At 45.4% G+C, this 21,603-nt stretch overlaps 1 protein-coding gene across 1 annotated transcript in view; it reads left to right on the forward strand.

Moving 5' to 3' along the window:
- Positions 1 to 14,190: 14,190 nt before the first annotated feature.
- Positions 14,191 to 21,603, forward strand: part of FAM222A (family with sequence similarity 222 member A) — a 277,470-nt gene continuing 270,057 nt past the window's right edge. The window contains exon 1 of the mRNA XM_029619526.1: positions 14,191 to 15,297. The gene's annotated coding sequence lies outside the window, so the exon portion shown is untranslated. The remainder of the gene's footprint in view (positions 15,298 to 21,603) is intronic.

The raw sequence follows: 21,603 nt of genomic DNA on the forward strand, positions 1-21,603 counted from the left end.
TCTAGGTGCTGTATGAGGTCTGCCACCTTCGCACCAGGTAGGCATGTTACCAGGCAATCCTCAGGCCCACCAGCCACCCAGCTATCTACATTCCTAATAACCGAAACACCAATTATGAAGGCTGACCTAACCCTTCTCTCCTTGGCAGTAGGCCTGGGAGACACAACCTCGGTGCGAGAGGACAATGCATTACCTGGAAAGCATTCTTGCTACAGGATCATTTCCTACTCCATCAGTTTGATGCTGTCTGACCAGGAGACCATCCTTCTCCAAGGCAGCACCAGGACTTGGCTACTGTATCCCTGAAGGTCTCATCTATATACCTCTCTGTCTGCCTCAGCTCCTCCTTGTCTGCCACTCTAGCTTCTAGAGATCGGACTCGTTCTCTGAGAGCCAGGAGCTCTTTGCACCGAGTGCACACAAACAACCTCTCATCGGTGGGTAAAAAATCATACATGTGACACTCGATGCAAAAGACTGAAAAGACTGGGAAGCCCCCCTCCTGCTGCTGGGCGGCTGCCTTCATCTTAATTTTGCTCAGTTCCTAGTTAATTTTAGATTGTGATGGTATATAGAATGAATACAATTAAAGTCCTGTAAATGCATTAATGTATTCACTATTTATCTGATAGTGATCTAAAACTGGATGATTAAACTCTTGATAAGGCTGGGGCAATCCTGAGTTTAAGTTAAAAGGCTGATTTTTTTTTTTAATTGAAAGTGTCTCCTGCCTGTAAATCAAAGGATGAGCTAGGGGTGGGTGGGCAAGAGGTTGGAGGAAGGGAAAAACAAACACACAAAACTCTTAGGGGTAGATTTTCATACAGGGCGCCCTCGCGTACTTTTGTAAGCGTATCAGGCGCAAACAAAAGTACGCTGGATTTTAGTAGATACGCGCAGAGCCGCGCGTATCTGCTAATATCCTGGATCGGCGCGCGCAAGGCTACCGATTTCGTGTAGTCGGCGCGCGCCGAGCCGCGCAGCCTACCTCCATTCCCTCCGAGGCCGCTCCGAAATCGGAGCGGCCTCGGAGGGAATTCGCTAATGCCCTCCCCTCACCTTCCCCTCCCTTCCTCTACCTAACCCACCCCCCGGCCCTGTCTAAACCCCCCCCCCCTACCTTTGTTGGGGGATTTACGCCTCCCAGAGGGAGAAGTAAATCCCCGCGCGCCAGCGGGCCGCTGGCATGCCTAGACGCAACCCGGGGACGGTTCCGGAGGGCGCGGCCACGCCCCCGGACCGCCCCGGGCCGAAACCACGCCCCAGGCCCGCCCCCGAAACGCCGCCGACACGCCCCGAAAACGCTGTGCCGATCGGCCCCGCCCCCGACACGCCCCCCTCGGAAAACCCCGGGACTTACACGAGTCCCGGGGCTCTAGGCGCACCGGCGTGCAGGGCTCTTAAAATCCGCCCCATAGAGCGCATACTGGTAGGCTCCTTGTTTTCAGGACAGACTGATCCAGTCCTGGTTTTACCCCATTATCTACATGGAGTTGTAGTCATGCTTTTCCAGGGATATCAATATAGAGGCCAATATTCGGAAGGCCATTTATTGGACAAGTTATCTAGCTAATGTTAACCAAATAACTTGTCTGGTATATTCAGTAGGATAAACCTTCCACTGAATATACTAGTGTAAAGTTATCTGGCTACATGTATGCAGCTAACTTTAAAACCTAACCTGCTATGTTTGATTAACTTGCTATTTATCCAGATATCTTTAAAAGATATCCAGATAAGTAGCACTGTATCAGTTCCAAAAAAAAGAAAATCACACAAAAAAATCAAAGAGCTTGCGGCACCTGTCCCCTCATAAATTAGAATTGCTCCTCAAATACATTTATGGGCCATCTATGTCCTCACCCCCACCCCTTGCACCCTTTTCCCATTCAGCAGTTTTTAAATGTCTATTGCGCCACATCCCCAATTTTGATCCCCTCCCCAAGTCTAAAAGTATTTATTTGCTCCCCTCAAACACCCCTCCCCCCACCCCCCCAGGCCCCCATCCCATCCTACCCTCCTCCTGGTGATGAAAATTCATCCTTGCCAGGAACGAGGTTCCCAGTCACCAGAATAAAGGCTAAATATAGCCAGGTAAGCTAGTTAGACAGATAACTACTAGGTTATCCGTCTAAATGGCTTTTGAATATTGACTTCAGGAAGACCAGAACTATAAGTCTATGCTGGCAATGGGAATAAAACCATGACTGGATGAACCTGTCCTGAAAATCTGGAGCCAGTTGGCAACCCTACATACAGTTTCAGGAAATCTAAGGAATCATGCAAAATGGAAATAAAAAAATGGAAATAAAATCCAGAAAGGGACGGCTGAAGTTACATTTTCATTGCTTCATCTTACCTAACCTTGTCACTAACCCTCAGATAGCCCCCAGCCTCCAAATGTCCACTCCTGTTCCCATAACTTATGGTCTAAAACGTCCTGCAGCTGAAGTGGATCATAGAAGAAATACTTGTAATCTTGAGAACCAATGGCACAAAAACAAAGAAACTGCAACTTGAATGTTGCCCCTAAAGAGACCACAGTCTGTCGCTTAGACAGAAATATTCTCCATCTCTGCTGAGATGTTCTACATAGAACAGAAATCCCATGTCCAAGAAAGCACAGATCTTTAAATCTGAAATTCATTTTCATAGTCCAGTTCCTATCTGGATCAAGCACAAGGGTAACAAGAAGGGCAGTCCTGGGAACAAGCTCCAGCTGTGAATTCTGCAAAAGAAGCAGTCATGTCAAGACTGCCTCCAGAAGTCTCTGTGATGCCGCCAGGAGCATCTCCCTGGCCCATGTTGGCACATTTAGATGGGAATACAGAAGACCCTAGCAGTCGGTAGAATGAACAGCTATGGAACCGTCAGAATGTCTCTGCAAAATCTCCTGAGCATATCCCCCGGCTGAATCAGCAGGGAATTAGGAAACATATTTTCAGCCTTTGCTCTGGTTTCCAAAGCTTTGAGCTTGTCTGTTACCTGAGCAGCATCACAAAATTGTAATTTGCTAATCTGCTCATCCAGTTCTTCTACCTTAACCCCAGTTATTCAGTTTCTGCACAGGCCTGTGTCCTAGAGGAATTACCTAGAACAGCTGGGTCTTCGTTACTCCATCTATGTGCTGGCAGTCCAGAGGTGACTACAGGAGATCTGTTGTCACTTTAAGGCTCTCTGGACAGAACACAACTCTCCTATATACTTGAAAGTAAGAGTTTTTATTTACAGGACACAAGTTAATTTACAATTAGAATTGAATTCACTCTGAATGTTTAGTCCAGGTCTGATCATACTAAGTTGCTTCACCAGCATATCAATTCAGAGTCCTACTCCACCATATAGCCCTCAGCCCTTAAATTGCCAGAGCACTGGGCTTTTCCCAGAAACCCTTTCTTAAGCCTAAGGAGGACCAATCCAGGGGCAGAGCCATGTTCTGGTCTAACACTGGTCTGAGGCTACCTTAATTTAAGTCATTCTGTGTTCTCATCAGCAGGGTACCAGCCTTCAACTGGGCAGACACTAGTTCAAGGCATGCCAAATGCCTTTTTTTGCCCTGCCACCTGGTTAGAGTAGCTTGTCTGTAGGCCGAAAAAAAGCCTGCCAACAACCCAGTATCCAGAATTCCTTCCTGAGCAGTAGCACCTTCAATCTCCCCACTCATCTGCACATTCATGCAGTTCACAGATCCAGTTTCTCTTCTCCTGGGAGTAGCAGGGACGGGGAACCAGATTACCCCTCATCGTAAGACGTTGCCTACGTTTCTTAAACACCCATTGGCATCTTGGATGTTCAGGCCGTGCTGTGTTCTCCTGGCCTCAGAAGAAACATGTAGCTTTCCAGACTGAGCAAGGCCTCAGCCTTGATGAGGGCAGCTGCTCCGTTTTCAAGCAGTTCAATTCCAAATGCCGTAGCTTCGCAGAAGGTGAAGGCGAATTGATCAATGTTGGCATTTAAAAAGGGCTCCAGGGGCAATCCGGGAAACTACAGACCGGTTAGCCTGACTTCAGTGCCAGGAAAAATAGTGGAAAGTGTTCTAAACATCAAAATCACAGAACATATAGAAAGACATGGTTTAATGGAACAAAGTCAGCATGGCTTTACCCAGGGCAAGTCTTGCCTCACAAATCTGCTTCACTTTTTTGAAGGAGTTAATAAACATGTGGATAAAGGTGAACCAGTAGATATAGTATACTTGGATTTTCAGAAGGCGTTTGACAAAGTTCCTCATGAGAGGCTTCTAGGAAAAGTAAAAAGTCATGGGGTAGGTGGCGATGTCCTTTCGTGGATTGCAAACTGGCTAAAAGACAGGAAACAGAGAGTAGGATTAAATGGGCAATTTTCTCAGTGGAAGGGAGTGGACAGTGGAGTGCCTCAGGGATCTGTATTGGGACCCTTACTGTTCAATATATTTATAAATGATCTGGAAAGAAATACGACGAGTGAGATAATCAAATTTGCAGATGACACAAAATTGTGCAGAGTAGTTAAATCACAAGCAGATTGTGATAAATTGCAGGAAGACCTTGTGAGACTGGAAAATTGGGCATCCAAATGGCAGATGAAATTTAATGTGGATAAGTGCAAGGTGATGCATATAGGGAAAAATAACCCATGCTATAATTACACGATGTTGGGTTCCATATTAGGTGCTACAACCCAAGAAAGAGATCTAGGTGTCATAGTGGATAACACATTGAAATCGTCGGTTCAGTGTGCTGCGGCAGTCAAAAAAGCAAACAGAATGTTGGGAATTATTAGAAAAGGAATGATGAATAAAACGGAAAATGTCATAATGCCTCTGTATCGCTCCATGGTGAGACCGCACCTTGAATACTGTGTACAATTCTGGTCGCCGCATCTCAAAATTGCGATGGAGAAGGTACAGAGAAGGGCTACCAAAATGATAAGGGGAATGGAACAACTCCCCTATGAGGAAAGACTAAAGAGGTTAGGACTTTTCAGCTTGGAGAAGAGACGACTGAGGGGGGATATGATAGAGGTGTTTAAAATCATGAGAGGTCTAGAACGGGTAGATGTGAATCGGTTATTTACTCTTTCGGATAGTAGAAGGACTAGGGGACACTCCATGAAGTTAGCATGGGGCACATTTAAAACTAATCGGAGAAAGTTCTTTTTTACTCAACGCACAATTAAACTCTGGAATTTGTTGCCAGAGAATGTGGTTCGTGCAGTTAGTATAGCTGTGTTTAAAAAAGGATTGGATAAGTTCTTGGAGGAGAAGTCCATTACCTGCTATTAAGTTCACTTAGAGAATAGCCACTGCCATTAGCAATGGTTACATGGAATAGACTTAGTTTTTGGGTACTTGCCAGGTTCTTATGGCCTGGATTGGCCACTGTTGGAAACAGGATGCTGGGCTTGATGGACCCTTGGTCTGACCCAGTATGGCATTTTCTTATGTTCTTATGTTCTTATGGATCAGTTGAGGAGTACATGGAGGCTCCAGGGAGATAAGTCCTCACTAGTCCTTTCTGCTTCTCCACTGTACCAAGGGGGGAAATACAGTAACAGCCTGATCTCAATATCTCCTCATCTGCTAACAGCAGCAGCCATCTTGGGCTCACTCTATCTCATAGAATTTTAATTTCATAACAGTCCTAAAACAGTAAGATTTAAAAGGAAACTCACTCACTGTGACCTTGAACAAGTCATTTCATCTCCCATTGCCTTAGGTAGCCACTTAGACTGCAAGATCTCAGGGGAAGGAACTCATTGCAACTCTATATAATTTGTTGAAAAGCACCCAGGTTTATAGCACTGTACGGATATTTCAATTAAAGTAGAATTAATGCACTGTCACAGTGGAAGAAACGATTGGTTTAGGTACTGCAGATGATGACAATTTCCGGGGGAAGAGTTTGCTGATTTATTTGCAAAACCAGACTATGATTCCCCAGCCAGATAGGGATTTAAGCAGTCAGAAACATATTTAGTGATAAGGATGTGCTACTTTTTAATGAAAAGTAAGAATACACCAAGAAATATCCTTCATATGCCAGTCAAAAATTGAAATAAAAAAAAAAAAAGTTGAAAAAAGCTGAGAGATGGAACATCTGCTCTCATATTGCACGTCTCCAGGCTATTATTTCTGTGTTCTTCGGTGCATACTTCTGAGATTTGCTCAGATGTTAGGCGCACTCCTGGGAGCAGAGATGACTGGCTGTTTCCTCTTTCTTTCTAACATGTGGCATCCTGAATTAGTTAATCAGCTGGCATGCAGGACAGATGGATCAAATAGTTGTAGGACAGGACGTGCTGCAGCTAGAGAAGGAGAAGACCCGTGTGTTTTAGTTAAGCAGTGTCCGTAGGCAGGCTAAGTGTCGGCATGGGTTTACCCTTGGGTGAGACACCTCCCACAGCAAAGCGCACACACACACACACGACATGGACGCTCAGCCAGGGCTGCAGATAGGTCTGGTTTTCAGAATATTCACCGTGAATGTTTGCCTATTATATGGGGGATATCTATAGACAAAGAACAAGGCTAATTTGCATTGGCTGGTTACCTGAAAACCAGAGCTTATTCACAGCTCTCGAGGGCCAGAGTTGAGAACCTCTGAGTTACACTATTGTGATCACATTTAGAAAACCCGCACTCATTGGAGCCCTCATACCCCCAGTTAGGAAAAAGAGCTTCCAAAGCGCTGACCCGATGTGAAGCACAGAAGTAACCTGGCCCAGCCCAGGATGTCATTTTGCTGTAGTCCCCTGAGAAATGTGTGGCTCGGAACATGAGTTACATAAACTTGACCTCTAACAAGATCAGAATGTCATTCCAATATCAGTTCAGTACACAGTTCACTTCTTCTTTGCTTGCTGTTTTATTTGACAGGGACGCCGGCTCTGGCATTATATTATGGCCAGAGTCCTACCACTTGCTTTCTTTCGCTGGGGAAGATGGGTTTCAGAGGGGTGTATGTTATTTGCTTTGTTTTCAAATATTTCTTATCACTAAAAACGCTGAGGTTCACTGTTTTGGGTTTTGTAATATAAAATCCTAGAACACTTTGGAACGAGTCTATAGAAGCAAACGTATCCCAATCGCCCTTAGGGTGTGTGGAAGGACTCAAGATGTCTTTCTTTTAAGTAGGAAACACATAGAGGCCTATATTAAAAAAAAAACCGGAGCTCTTAAATTTAGGAACCTAAGTTCAGTCAAACTTAGAAGCCTATGTTTATGGCTGAAAATTCACCTACATTTAAGATCCAAAAATGTAGGTTTTTAAATTTGGACCTGTTGTTCATTTACCTAGATTTAGACTCCTAAGTGAGGTGCTTAGTGCTGAAAATCAGTGCTAAACACCCAACTTTTCTTTCCCCACCCTAACTCCAGCCCTGTGGCCATCCACGTCTTAGACTTTTAAATTGAGGAGCCCTGGTGAAAGTTGGAGCCTAAGGCGGTAACTTTTAAACAGGCGTGCGGGCATTCGTGCGTGCTGTTCGTCGGTCCTTGCCCGGGGACATGGCCATGTTATAACATACGCGTGGATGTGCACGCATATTATAAAGCAGCCTGAACGCGTGCACATGTGCGTGCAATTTTAAGGGAACGTGCGCCTACGTGTGCAAATGCCATTTCTACCCCACAAGTGGGGGGGATTTTAATAGACACGAGAGCTGACGCCATTACCAGTTTTCCCAGGTAAGGAATAGGACTTCCAAACCCCACTGGTTAAATTGCCTCCCTTTTCCATTGTTAGCCCTGACCTTTAAAACCCCGCTGATCTGCCTATATCTTTGGTTTTACTACTCAAACACCGTCCATAGCAGAAGTAAAGTTACGTGGCAGGGGACCACGGCGCGGGCCTAGGCAGGTAAGTATTTACGCTCAAATTTGAAACTGAATTCCAGGAACGACCGGGCCCTGCCCAGACAATGCCCTTTTCGGAACTTTTCATTTGTGCACATAGAAAGAGATACGTCCGTAAGCGGGCCCCTTTTAAAATCCGCTCGGCGCGTGCCGGCCCAGCTTGTGCGCCGGGCTTTTAAAATTCCCCTTTTAATGTAGACCCTCAACCCCAGGAAATCTTCTAAAGGGCCCAGCTGAGAGACCTAGCTCCCAAAGTTAGGCACCCAAACCCTTGGGAAATCAGCCTCTTAGTCTTTAGGCCCTACTGGTGGTTGCTCCTCACCTCAAAGAGCAGGGGAATGGCAAAGGGGGAAAAAATCCTTTATTTATACATTTTTATATTTTGCATCTTCCATAAAAATGATGTTCAGTGCAGATAACATGCACATATGTTTGTCTGTCCTACCAAACACTATTTTACTTGAATTGATAGCCAGATGAGCAGTAGATTTATTTATTTACTAGATAAAAGAGTTTGCATTTACAGTCCATAGCCCATTAGAGGGTTAATATAGCACAGGTACTTCACTGTAGGTGGAAGGTAATTCCTTTTTTTCCACTTCTCTCCTTACCTGCCTACCCAGGTGATCACATCTAGGAGAATGTTGTACTCCTGGCACCAAGGTAGGACTCCAGGCTGCTGAATCAGACCAATGTCCCAGCAAGCCCAGTATCCTGTCTGTGACAGTGGCCAATCCAGGTCACTTGGAAGCATCCAGCAGATCTTAATCGGGAGATCTCTTCTGATCTGCTCATTCCCAAAAGAGGCGGTGATTCCCGTGTTTGCCTGGCTAATAATGGGCCTATCCTCCAGAAACTTGCCCAACCTTTTTTAAACCTTGCTATACTATTAACCTTAACCACTTTATCTGGAGACAAATTCCAAGGCTTCACTGTGCAATGCTTCCCAGGCCGGGATGATCTGAGGCTGTTTTGGTATCCCAACATTAAAGTGCATGATGCTCAAGTATCCAGGCCTAAAGGATCTAAGGATTTGGTGCAGCTGGGTCCATAGACAGCTTTGCCAGCACATGGCTTCTGAAGATTCCCCTTACAGGTCTATTGTCATAGATGGAAAAGGTCCAGGTTCTCTCAGGTGCTCCTTAATATTCCTCTGACGCCTCAAGGAATATTAATCTCTGAAACATGAACCAGATTCTCAAGGAACTACCTTGTGCTTCTTAAATCACACCTATTTTTTTCTTCGTCATCCTTCTGCACTAGAGCAGAGAATCTTCTAGAATGGCTCCCTCCTGTTCCGTTTTCTTCCTTCCTTCTCTATCCTGCAACTCACTGCCTCTGCAGATTCTGTTTTCATCACCACACTCACCTCCCTCCCTAGACAACTCCATTCATCACTCTGTTACAGAGGAGTTCAAAATAAATGGAATGACCCAACCTCTACTCTTAACCTGGTAAGGGTTAAGGATAGGATTGTTTGTGAGGCTAAGAGTTTTACACAAGTCTACATTAATGGTGGAGGTGGAAGTGAAATAGAACCAAAAAGTTACTAAGAGCCAAGAGTATGAGAAAAAAAAAAGTGCGAAGCTTGCTGGGCATACTGAATGGACCGTTTGGTCTTCTTCTGCCGTCATTTCTATGTTTCTATATAAGTCTTGCCCTACCTGTTCTTCTGTGGTAGGTGAAACCAATATCACCTGAGCTAAATGGTGAAATAAGTTCTTGGAAATTGAAGGAAGGCACAGAGCAGAGCTTAGGGCTGCTGGGGGCTTTAGAGAAGGTAGCAACTGGGAAACAACAGGGATTAGTATCCCTTCCATTGCAGCCTTTTCCTCCTTTGGAGAGAGGAAGAGCTTTCTGATCGGTCCCCGTGCAAAGAGAATACTGCATATTCGGGAGGAGTCAGAGAAAGATCCTCCCCAGGTTCCAGGAATGGCAAAGAATAGCAGATGACAGAAGGGGACAAATGTGCCCAGAGCAGGGGCAGTGATGGTTTATTTATTTATTTCAATTTGTAGCCCACATGATCACCTGGACACTGCATATAGGAAATGCAGCAGTAATAGACAGTAAACAACAACAAAATAGATTAACATCATAATGTAAATGAAAAAAATGAAACCCAATTCAAGTATTTTATTTGTACAAACATTCATAACTAATAATGCATTCACCAGATGATAACCCAGGCATCAGCCTCGATATTATTTCCACGAAAAAAGTTGACCCTCTTGTTACCTGAGAGCAATAACAGAACCATAACTTGGGCATTTTAGCGCCCAGGGCAGGCAAGTCTATTTGCACATCCCCATGCTCATCCTGATCACCACTCCTCTTTTCTTCCACCCACCCCCTTCCACTGAACCCTAGTCCCCTTTCCCCATTCCCCTCAACCCAGATGGTAAGAGGAGAGTGGAAGCCTCTCTTCTTGGCTTTTCATCCACTGCTGGCCCACATTTGTATTTTAGCCATTTTTCTGCCCCCTCCCCTCCCCTAAGGACATTGGGCGGGTGTTGCTCTTGCCCATTCATAGTTACGGCTCTGCCCCTCAAGACCATTTGTAGTCACAAAATGTGAACTTTAAACTTCCATTGCAATTTCAGTGCAATCACTGCATTTAAACATGACTATATCCCATTATCAAAACTGAATGCAAAACCTTGCCACAGTGTTCCACAACAGATGATGTGTCTGTCCTTTGTGTCTGTAAAGCGCTTTTAGATACATTACAGATATCATGGAATTAAAAGTATCATAGCTGCTCTGGAACTGCTAAAACTAACAATGATTCAGTACTAACTTGGAAACTGTTATGCTGCTTATGATGATTCGAGCTTCAAAAAGATATAGGCAAGATAAAGGAGGTCCATAGGAAGGTTAACAGAGTGGTGCAGATTAGAATCTGTGTAATATGGCCTGTGAGGTGAAACGAAAGGACTAATATGAATGTCCTTTTATTTATATTTCTTTTGTATATGACACCTTTATCAGGGAGCCTTGCAAGGCCAAGACATAGTGTGGCCTGTAAATGCAAGGAGATCAGCCATGGTACATAGTAATTGGTTAAATGATAGATGAATAGGTTATTCAACAGAAATCTTAAAAATAAGTGTGTTTCATTTTAATTCAGAAGGCAGACTCTTGGATATCAGGTGATAACTTCTTCCATAAATAGAAGGTAAGGAGAGAGAACTGGAAGAGTCAGAATGTGGAAGAAGACTAGAGGCAAAAGGAGTGGGAGGTATGATAGAACCACTGATATACCTCAAAGGTATAGAGGTAAGAGTTCTTGAGTGAACAGGACTGAAACTCAAGAGTAACATAAGGAAATATATCTTGGTGGATACAATTAAACTTCGTATAGCTGTGTTTAAAAAAGGATTGGATAAGTTCTTGGAGGAGAAGTCCATTACCTGCTATTAATTAAGTTGACTTAGAAAAATAGCCACTGCTATTACTAGCAAAAGTAACATGGAATAGACTTCATTTTTGGGTACTTGCCAGGTTCTTATGGCCTGGATTGGCCACTGTTGGAAACAGGATGCTGGGCTTGATGGACCCTTGGTCTGACCCAGTATGGCATCTTCTTATGGTCTTACATAGAACAGCCTCTCAGTGGAGATAATAGAGGCAAAAACAGTATTCAAATTCAAGAAAACTTGGGATGAATTGATTGCAGGGAAGCAAAGGTAAAGCCAGAGATCAAGTAAAGTCTGCAGTAGGGAGAATGCAGTCTTTGCCAGTGTTGCAGTTGGGTGCTGCAGGCAGGATAGTGGACCCTTGGGCCGGTCTACCCAGGATGACAGGGTAGGCCGGGAGGCAGAGCCACAGGCTGGCGGTGTTCACCCGGGAACCAGGAGCCCCCCAGGAGGAGCCCGCAGGGTCCTGGCACCTCGGGACTTGGGATATCAGCTCAGAGTCAAATAGCAGATAAAGCCTGGGCAGTGAGTGTAGTAAGCCGGACCGTGAGGCAGGGTTTGTAGAATACAGGACCGGGAACCGGCTGAAGGCTGAAGTAGAATTGATAGCAGGCTGTGGACTGGAACAGGCTGTAGACTGGAACAGAGTCTGTAGCTGGCTGTGAACTGGAGCAGGCTGTGGCCTGGAATGGAGTCTGTAGCTGGCTGTGAACCAGAGCAGGTGGTAGCCTGGAATGGAGTCTGTAGCTGGCTGTGGACTGGAGCAGGCTGTGGCCTGGAACGGAGTCTGTAGCTGGCTGTAAACTGAAGCAGGCTGTAGCGGAGTCAGGAGCGGACCAAGGTCGGAGGCAGGCGGCAGGCTGAAGCGGAGTCAGGAGCGGACCAAGGTCGGAGGCAGGCGGCAGGCTGAAGCGAAGTCAAAGGCAATCCAAAGGTCAAGTCAGGAACAAGGAACAGACGAAGTGCAACTCAGAACTACTAGGCAGTAGTGAACCTCGTTGCAAGGCAAAGAGAAGGCGTCCGGACGCCGGTTATATGTGACTTAGGGCGTGGCGTCATTAGCACAGGCGGGGCCAGACTTCCGGGACCTGTGCGCTCATAGTGTGCGTCCTCACGCGCGCGCGAGGCAGCGGGGAGATGGGCAAGCAATGGCGGCCGCCACGTGGAACCGGCAGAGCCGTAGGCGTCCCGGGCATGCGGAATGCAGCGTTTCCAGCAGCGGAGGTGAGCACAGTTCAGAGCTAAAGATGGGAAGCGGTGGAGACCGCAACAGCCAGTATATTCTTTATTTCTACTATTATTTATCATTTCTGTAGTGCTACTAGATGTATGCAGCTCTCTACAGATACTCATAAAAGACAATCCCTGCTCTGTGGAGCTTACAAACTAGTCAAGACGCAGAGCAGGTAAACATGAGTCAGATAAAGATCAAAGTATTTCTCACAAGTTTTGAATATTCATTGTATGCTCTTAAAAACTGAAGTCAATATTTCTATTGTTACAAACAAGTTAATTTCCTCCTTGAATATCCATGTTTTCTGTGACAAAAAAGATTTTGCAGAAGTTGATTATTCAGACAATTATCCAGTTCTAGAGTCTTCAGGTGCTACTACAGGTGTGGGATTATTAGTAACTATCATATAACATGAAGACAAAGCTGGCTTGGCTTTGATTCCCAAGTCGGGTTTTCCACTGCCCGGGTCCAGAGCCGGCAGAAGCATTAGATTCTTTATATTCTGCTTTTCTTGCATTTCAAAAGTATAGAGGTGGGGTACGCGGTGGCCTAGGGTGCTGAAAGTTGGCCAGGTGGCAGAGTAGCCAATAAGGGCAGAAGATTTGAAAGGACGGATGAAATTAAAAGAGGCGTGGGCGTTTTCAAGTATGCATTTCTTTGAGGAGCTGGGGTCATTTGTCATATGTGAGAGAGAAATCACATGTTGATATTACCACCTAGGATGGCTGGACACCCTTACCCTGGCACTGCCTAAGTTGGCCAGGGCTGGGAATGCTGCAGAGGCAGCACTTATAGCTCTGATAGAAGACAGTCACAGCCAACATGCAATAAGCAATACTGAGTAGTTAGATTTAGGGCCCATGATTTCAGGTTTTCAGGAAGAGCCTTGGTGCATGACCCATTGGAATTGGGAGGGAATAGGAAAAAAAACATCCCTGGGTCACTGTGAATGAAGGCTAATGGTGTTAAGCATGCTTAATTTAAAATGCTCATTTCTTAGTCTTATCATAATAGGTACTGTTTTTATTTATTTACTTATTGGGGTCAATTTGTGTTTTTATAGACCAGAACATTGCCACATGGGTATGAGAGACTCAAAATAACCATACTAGCTAGTCACAAAAGTACCTCAACCACCTGTATAATATGGCAGGCTGTATGAAACAGCCTGCCATATTATAAATTTGAGCTGTTATGTTTCTATTGACTCCATTAACATACAGAGAATTTTAAGAATCAAAGTTATATTATAGATACCTCACCAGTCATCAGTATTCAGCATATTTGATGTCTGTATAACATTGAATATTAATCCTATTTTACAATTAATATCTATCCAAAAACATGTTATCCTTATTTTTGTTTTCAGTTTAACTTATCTTCCCTACAATAATTGAGACCTCAGAGATTTAGTTTCTGCCTATGTGTATATATATGTTAGCGTTAAGCGAGGAAGAACGATCCTAATTTATTTTACACTGTTTGAATTTTTCCGCGAAAACAACACGTGTTAGTCTCTTCCTTCTCCTCCCTTCCTGGGGACGCTTCAGCGCGTCACCCTGGTAACCGCCTTTACGCAGGCTGATTGGTCGGCCCAGGTTAGAGCGTCACCCTCCTGAAGTCGTCGATTGGCTGGTAGGCGGTGCGCGTGGGTCTGGGAAGCTGCCCCGTTCGGGCTTATTGTCAGTTTCGGCGGAGCGGAGCTGCAGCCAGGAGGAGGAGGCGGCGGCGGCGGGGAGGGGTAGAGCCAGAGCCGAGCTGCTGCCTTCACTACCACCACCCTCTGCTCCGCGCTCCCCGGCGAGGCGGATCGGCGGCCGTGCTCGAGCCGGAGCAAAGCGGAAGAAGCCGGGGACCGCGCCGAAGAGCGACGGGCATCGTATCCCCCAGGAGCCGCCCAGTGTCTGCCGGTCCGAGACGCTTCCCAACCCACGGAATACCTGCTCTTCTTTCCGGCCAAGCGAAAGGAGGTTTCCCCCTCCCTCCCGGCTCTGTCCTCCTCCTCGTTACTGGGCAAAGACAAAAAAAAAAAAACCATCAACCGGGCAGGAAATCTGAAATCATCGCCCGAGATTCTTCTCCTTTATCCCCTGCTGCCCTCGCGTTCTCTTGTGTTCCAGGAGCAGAGGGCGAGCGATCCTCGTCCGTGCGTTAAAGTCGATCCGGCATGCGCTTGTGACATATAAACGGAAGGCGACCTCTGCAGCCGGGAAGGAAAAAAAGAAGAATTGATAAAATATATAAATATAAATATATGTCCACGATCCTGTACAAGCCCCCCCACCTCCTGTCTTGGAAATTCATTCCGGAGAGATTTTTGAAAGAGAAACAGCTGAGCTGGGAGGAAATTCCGGCCTTTATCCCCATCTCTGACTCTTCCTGTGATGAATACACTTTGCCATCTTCAGATCTCTTCTGACCGATTTGATTTGTAGCCTGAATTTTTATTATTATTATTCAACACAAGAGGAAGGAAATCGAGAAGCAACGTCCATGTATATATTAAAACCATGAAACTCAATTAATCATACGGCTGCTGGGTTTTGGATACGTCTTTTCCATGAAGTGCTAAAGTTGAAATATTTATTTATATTTGATGTAAAGGCAAAAAAAAATCTCAATTTTGTTTTTTTTTTTTTAACTGTGTCGGGAAAATTCTCCGATCTTGCACCAGGAAAGGATTTTAAGGAATATTTTGCTGCCTACTCATGGCTTTGCTGCGAAAGCTCATCTGGCACAGGACTGCGTCGTCTTGAAGCTGCTTTCCGCTTGCATCGCAGGATTTTTATCTCCAATTTACAAGATTTATGGTAAATATCGTTCCTCTGTGTGTGCGAGTGCATGTTTCTTATCACAAAGTGCACGGTTTGTTGTGTTTAAATACTTTTTTTTTTTGCTGCGAGGTTTAACTAATCAACAGATGGAGTTAGCTTCCCTTCGCGTTATCTTTGCGGTGCAGCACCCACATTTTATTTTTCCCTTTAATGAAAGGATCCGGGGCCGAAGTTTGCAAAGCTGTTTGTTCCTCTCTTATCTTGCGTGCAAGCGCTGGAAATGCACTCGCCGGTCGCTAGGAAAGCCTTCGCCTGTGGCCACCTGATCACGTTTGTCTGACCCTGTGCCCCCCCCCCCCCCGAGAGCTCGCGCCGTGTTTTTGACCGGAGATCGCCCGCTCGGGGGGGGGGGGGTGGGCCCGGTTCGCTTCCTTGTGTGACGGGGGCTGCGAGCAGCCATCCCCGGGACGCCGAGGTCCTGGAGATCCTCAGCATTTTTCGGCATCCTTTTCCTTGAATAAAAGGAAGTATTTTAGCTTGCATGCGGGGGTGGGGGGGATGTGCTGGAAATGTGGAGCCTCACTAGACGCTCGGGGTTGTATCCTTATTTTTCTTTCTTCTGGGGTCTGATTGTGAAACCAAATCGCCGAAGGCAGGTTGGGACTTCTCGGGAGCACCGGCCCCCAGGACAGGAGGGGGATTTAAGGACCAGAGGAACGGGATCCGGAGGAGCCTTGGGGGCGATCGGGGCTGCACTTTAGGCAGAAATCACTTTGCCCCCTTTCCCTCGCCCCCCCCCCCCCCCCCGGATCCGGTCTGCGCCTCTCTGTGCTACTTTTCCCGGCGAGGTGTGAGCCTTCTCCCCAAGTGGCAGGCAAATGTCGCACCTTCCCGCGGCTGCTGACAGCGGCGGCCATGGCGCTGGGCTCGGAGCCGGCCCGGCCCCCCCTCCAGATGTGGCCGCCTCTTAGCCGATTCTGTTCCTTTTCCTTAATAGCATCGGGGAGGATATTCCAGGACAGCTGGCGTGAAGGGGTGGGGAGATGAGGCAGAGGCTTTTTTGTTGTTGTTGTTGTTGGTTGTTTGTTAATGAAGCGAAACCACTTTTTGTTGTTTTGCTCACCGGATAGTTTTCGATTACTCGCCCTCCTTTCTCTTCGCCTGGAATGCGAGTGAGTTATAAACCAAGTCCCGCGCCGTGGACCGAATAAAAATACACATCTGGGCGCCTAACGGGGAACTGTTTAATAGGTAAATAATAGACTGGAAGGCGCTGTGCAAAGCGGCTGCACCTGGACGGGCAGAGAGGGATTTTTAACCCAGAAGTACTAGTTTCGCAATCAGGATGGCTATATTTGTGCGAGTGTGAGAGATGGTGCTGTCGTCCAAACTTTGGTAGCAGAGCAGCAGAGCATCACTGTTTTATCATCATTATTATTATTTGTTTTCTCCTTGCTGGGTTTGAGTCATGTCTGGGGCTGAAGTCATTCTCTGCAGTATTTCCAGCCAGAGAATTGAGTGCCAGGGCATCTCGGTGGGTGGATGAATGAATGAGGCAGAAGTCTCATTCTGTAACTCCTCCGCGGGGAAAAGACACATTTTTAAACATTGAAACGGGGACCCAAGAGACTGGGCACAGCCGGATTTAAAGGAATATTTCATAACAGATTCTTTGATCCCTTCCTCTCCTCTGCTAAGGGCACGGAGAAGGCGGCGATCCCGTGCCTTCCCAGTCCTGGAGGGGGGAACCCACTGGATCTCGGTCACCGTGCAAAGCTTGCAAATACACGAGGGGAGCCCGTCCAGCTTTCCTTCCGCCGGACCTCGACCTCGGCCCCGGCCGCTTTCCCCACTTCAGGCGATCTCTAGGTTACAGTAAGACACACGGAAGAGAGCAGAGTCGCTCCGATGAAAACATTTTACTTAAATGTGTTAATCTGATAATTGCAGTGCAGGAGAAACAACAGGGAGCAAACATGTTTTTAAAATAGGTTTGACATAAACCTAGAAACACAGACACAACATTTCTTTTTCAATCTGTTGCATGAAGAAATATCTCCTCTTTTTCTGGATAAACCACCTTTATAACTTTATAGTGTCACATTGTCTATGGATATGAGTGCGTTCTTGGTTCTACCAGTGCAAAACCCCCAAATGTATTTTCCCTCCCTGTAAGCCCTAATTACACTGTCACTTGCTCATAAAATGTGAACGACTTTTTGCTCCCTTGGATGGGGTAATGAGAGGTGTTCCATTGTAATGATTTTTTTTCTGTTGTCTGCAGTATATATTTTGTTTCTAAACAGCCACTAAGTGCAGCTTGTACTTTGACAGTAAGTGTACCTCTGCTGCAAAGGAGAAATGTTTAGTTATGGAAGAAAAAGCCATTCTCTGTCAAAGTTTATATTCATCTAATGAAACCGTTTGTGCTACGCTGTGCCTTGTCCATGACATCTGGACTTCATGGCACAGCACTGAACCATTTATGTCAATGGGTAACTGAAGACCCACAGATAGCTTTGTTTTCCAGAGGCTACAGTTGGCACCTTCTACAAATTTGACATTTGCAAATAAACTTATTAGCAGACTACCCTGTTCATTAGGAAGCAGACCGTGCATAGTCTTTTATTAAAATGTCTGTGTTGGTTTTTAACTTCTGTGGGTGTGACTGTAGGAGGCAGTTGATAAAGTGGAGTTTGTGTACACGTTTTAAAAAACATATATGTTCAGTTGATGGTCAAAATTTTGGAAGTGTCTGTGGGAGGTGCACAGCGAAATCTAGTGAACTAGACATAAGGATGGGCTAGGTATTTACTAGCAAACAATTGTTTTCAATAATTCATACACAATTTTAAAAACAATTACAATCCTGCTTTTTTTTTTTGTTTCAATTTTTTTCTAGCAGAAATATTTTTTTTGTTTGTTTTTTGTATTTTAAGTTTTTGACTTTTTTTTTTTTAAAATACATGTTTCTCCTCCTAAGCGGCTCTTGCTGTTGTGGTGCAGTTGTGCTGATTGTCATCAAGACCCCTGAATCTGCATGTGGGGGTCTTGGAACTTAACTCGAGGCATGAATTTAACAAAATATTTTTTTTAATTGAGAAAAACAGAAAATATGATCATAATGAAAGGTGCGCGATTAAAAAAAAAAGTGTTGTGTAAAATATAGAAGTTTAATAACCATAAATATCTCTCTTACTTTATATCTGTATTAGAGAGAAAACTAGGGACAGCAGTGCCTCCTGAAATGTTTGTATTGGGGGCACAGAGTAAATTTCAGGGTGGGTAGGCACCAAGTGCCTTTCTCTTCAGCCAGGCTAGGGTGGCGGCTGGTGGGAAGGGGGGTGGCCTTGCCCTTATCTCCTGCTCCCTCTCTAGATTTGCCCCTGACAAGACCAAAAGATTAAACAAATGAAACCAAGACCTAGGAGGAGTGACAGTCTGGAAATTCTCACAGGTTTTACTGTTTTAAAGATCCTCAGTTCTGTTACTTTGAAGTACCAATTGACTTCCCTGTCCAGGAAGCTTTAAATCTATAAAACTGAATCCACCATCACATTTTGCTTTTCAAAGCCCCCATAAAACACCTGCTAGTTTTTCAGTAATTACCTTCTGGTGCAAAACAGGAGCCCAGGGTAAAACAGGAAGTCTGGTGGTGTCTGTGATATTGCAACAGGAGGGAAAAATGGCCAGACTGGCTGGGCCTTATCTGCCATCTTGCAGGCTAGTTTTAGAGATTTCATAGAATTTGTAATAAGGTTAAACCATTGTGAAACAAATGCACACATCTACTCAAAGAGCAAAACCATGGGTTTGTATGTTTTGTGCAAGGTGCACAGTATTCAGAAAATGTAAAAAAACAAAACAAAAACCAATCCCAAAACAGCAGCCAGTAACACAACCCTCCATCTCCTGGCTTTGGAGCAGCTGACCCAACCATACAGCAACAGATCCACAACCCATTGCAGGTCCAGTCGCAAAACCTTGAGCTCAGTTTTTGCAGCCAGAGTCCAACCCTCCAGGGCTAGGGCATGAACTTACTAGAGAAAGTCCTCCATTCTTTAACCGGTGGTTATGCTCCATGTGCCAAAACTGTCCCATCGGGGATACCAGCATGGCTTTTTGCGCTCTGGCCTTGGGATAAATACCCAAACAGTCACCATTCAACTGTTTAAAGCAGCTTACAACTGGGACTCAAAAAAATAATTGTGGTGAATCACACTGAGTTTTTTTTTTTTTAATGCTGGTGTGACAGGGGTGCATTGGACAAAACCCCTGTCCGCTGAATATCGCATCTTTATTTCCGGACTCCAGTCGGTAGGCACTCGCCGACCGCCCCCCTCAGGATCCCAGGGGATAACAGGGATGCAGCTTGAATTCCAAAAGGAATGATTTACTAGTAAAAATTGAGAATGGGTGCAAAGTAAAAAACTGCTGCCCCAGAAGCAGAGGTCACAGTTTCTTTCCTCTGAGAGCCACAGTGGTTCTGACTTTCTTCAAGATGTCAGCTTCCCTACTCCTGCCTCTGCTGCTCCTATCCTTCCTGGTGCTGCTGTATCATCGTACAGTTTTGTTTTTTTTTCATTCTTTAGGCTGTTGCTTGCATTTTAGTATGACCATCTTTGTCATCGTTTTTTTTTTTTTAATTCTCCTTTTCCGTGGTCTTGATTGTCAAAAAAAATATTATTTAAGTGCTTACACACAGCTAGCTGCCAATAAAACACAGGTCCCATGCGGCTCGTAGTGTGCTGTCTGGGCTTGAGCCATGAGCCACCTGAGACTTGAGACTATTGGCAGGCAAGCGTTGGCCTGGTGTTGGAAGATTTCCCCTTCTCTGCTGAATAATGGAGCACTTCTCCTCTTAAGAATGTTTGCTTAGGTTTCCCCTATCCATTTCAGACGTTGGTAATAATGTATGAGACAGCGTGCCGCAGCTCTGGAATCGCCGCACTCCCCGGCCGAGCTGTCGGACGCACAGTGTCTGGGAAGCAGATACGTTCCAGCAGCGCCTTGTCACGTTTTCCCTGAAGCACATCACCACCGAGATGGCTCCCTTTTGCCACATCATGCATGGATTTCTCTATTTCTTTAATTCAAAAGGAAGGGCTTTTAAACGTTTATCCCTAGCTGCCTCGGGTGCTTTGTGACATCATCAGGCAGGGTGTGAAAGCTCCTTGTGTCCTTTCTTGGCAGTTGTTTAAGGATATGAAAATTATTTGGTCACGAGAGTGCTAATTCTCCACAGGGCCATGTGAACATCCCCAACACATCACTGCACTATTGCATTAATTGGGGAGCCTGACATGAAATTCACCCTAATGGTCTAAGGTGGATGGACTTTTATCCCTAGGCTTTTCCTTTCCGTAACTTGATGGGTCCAATTTACCGCGAGAACCCTTCCAATCCAAGTTGCAGAGCCAAATTCTATGACTGCAAAACAGTTTTAATTTGCTTTAAGTCCCTGTTGTGTACAAACCTCATGGTCACTAGGCACACGGTAATGAACACAAGTGCATGGAACTGGCCAGTTTGGGAAGCAGGAAATTGCTATCTGAGAACATTTAAACACCATGCATTCACACACAAGATATGTCGTGCTGGGTCAGACCAGTGATCCATCGAGCTCAACATCCCGTTGACAGTGGCTGCTCTGAGTTGCTGGAAGATCCAGATGGGAGAAGCCTCTCAAAGGAGCTGGTGATCTCCAGCCTGGCTAATGGGCCTGTCCTCCGAAGTCCAGAAACTTGTCCAAACTTTTTTTTTTTTTAACCCAGCTAAGCTACTAATCTCAAACACATCCTCTCACCACAAATTCCATAGCCTGATTGTGCGTTGTTTCAAAATAAATGTCATAAATTTGCTCCCAATCAGTTTCATGGCATGGCCTCTAATCCTAGTACTGTTTCTTATTAACCTCTCTCATATCTCTTCTGCAAGCTAAAGAGCCCTAACCTGTTTTAGCCTTTCCTCATAAAGGAGCTGTGCCTTTTCCATTAGCATTTTTGTTGCCTTTCTGCTGTATTTTTTGCGGTGGGCTGACCAGAAGTGCACACAATGCTCAAAGTGCGGTTGCTCATCACATGCAAATGCATGTTGATGAGGCTATTAGCTGTTCTCCCTCGATCCAAAAAATAAAAAAATGTGCACCCTCAGAAAAAAAAAAGTGTGTTGGCGGTCAGGTTAGGAAAAGGGACGCTCAATTAACGAGCGTCCCTTTTCCTAATCCGCTGACAGCTACCTGTCCTGGGCATCCGCTGCCGAGGAAGCGCTAGGGGCGCACATTTGTCCCTAGTGCCTCCTTGGCAGAGCGACACCCCCCCCCTCTCATTTACATATTCTATT

The sequence above is a fragment of the Rhinatrema bivittatum genome, chromosome 11 (assembly GCF_901001135.1).
Source record: "Rhinatrema bivittatum chromosome 11, aRhiBiv1.1, whole genome shotgun sequence".
Classification (NCBI taxonomy): domain Eukaryota; kingdom Metazoa; phylum Chordata; class Amphibia; order Gymnophiona; family Rhinatrematidae; genus Rhinatrema; species Rhinatrema bivittatum.